Below are 1,508 nucleotides of genomic sequence, written 5' to 3' on the forward strand. Positions count from 1 at the left end.
TTTGTTTGTTTGTTTGTTTTTAAAGATTTTATTGGGGCATTGGAGGTCTCTGCATTCCTGCATTCCTGCATTCCTGCACATCCAATACAACCCACAGGATGTGACCACCCAAAAGTCCTCCCCTCTGCACCCAAAACTTCCCCATTTCATTGTAATTATCTACCCCTCTGAGGAAACAAATAGGTACAAAATACCCGACTGGATTAGACCAGTCACTCACACCTGAACAGTAAAGGCCATAAAAACCTTCATTTCACCAGGGCCTCATTATATCATCATTATAATATCATACATATGCCCAGAAGTTCATTAATATCATTATAACAAACTGAATTCTGGGAAGGAACATGCACAGTCTAAAGAGATGAGGTAATAGCCTGTTGTCAATCACAGGTGTCAATCAAGTGGTCCCACGCCCAGAGAGGAACAGCCCATTCTAGAGAAAAAAGGGATAAAAACTCCAAATCCTTGCCAGTAAGGGCCTTTTGAACTCCTTCTTTTGCTCGCCCGCTCCAAACTCTTTGAACTATAATTTCTCTTCTAATAATGGGCTCTTGAGCCACTGCTTTCTGCTTGGGTCCGCTTCTATTTCTTTGAAGTGTGCTTTTTCTTCTAATAAACTGCTCTTTCACCACTTTAGTTCTGTGTCTCATTCAATTCTTTGCTTGAGACGCCAAGAACCTGGACATTGCGCCAAGAAGACCCCGCTCTCCAGTAACACAAGCAGTCATTGCTCCTCTTTTGTTAGCTTTGCCTATTTTATTAGCACATAAATGATTGCAAATATTGACTACAACTGACCTATAGTACAAAGACACTTCATAATACCATCTGCCACTTGGGATTTCCTTCATCTTATGTTCCCTCTTCTTTCTCCCCTCACCTTTCTTCACCCATTTCCATTCCTCTTCAGTCTCCTCTCTTCTTCCCCTTTTCACTCCTCTTTCCCTGAGCTCTATTCCAATGTTAATAGAAAGATGAGCTAATCCAATATTGGGGATTACGTAAAAGCATCACAGATCTGCCCTTTATGCATTCAACCTGTGAAAGGTGCTGTCTATGTTTGACTCCCCTTGGCATTCACCTCTCCCTTGCATGCACTGCAAACACCTGGGACACCATATAGGTTTTCTCTGGCATGCTTAGTTCACCCATTAAGCTGTCTGGAAATGCTAGGGACATACAAGTGTTGGACAATTAAGTTCGTGAATTCATCCTAGAAAAAGCGCTACATACCTCATTGCTCAGTATCACTATAGTCACCTTTGAAGTTCTTCCCTTGGGAAACTGTGCACCGATGCCAGCACCTAGCCCACCCATCAGACAATTTTGGAACTCTTTTTCTGAAATGGCCATCAGAGCTGTTGTTGTATTATCCTTGATGTCCTGAATGTCATCAAAATGCCTTCCTTTCAATATTTCCTTTGTCTTTAGGTACAGAAAGAAGTCGTTGGGTGCCAGATCAGGTGAGTAGGGAGGGTGTTCCAATACAGTTATTTTTTTACTGG

The sequence above is a fragment of the Hipposideros armiger genome, unplaced genomic scaffold, assembly GCF_001890085.2.
Source record: "Hipposideros armiger isolate ML-2016 unplaced genomic scaffold, ASM189008v1 scaffold_740, whole genome shotgun sequence".
NCBI classification, from domain to species: Eukaryota; Metazoa; Chordata; class Mammalia; order Chiroptera; family Hipposideridae; genus Hipposideros; species Hipposideros armiger.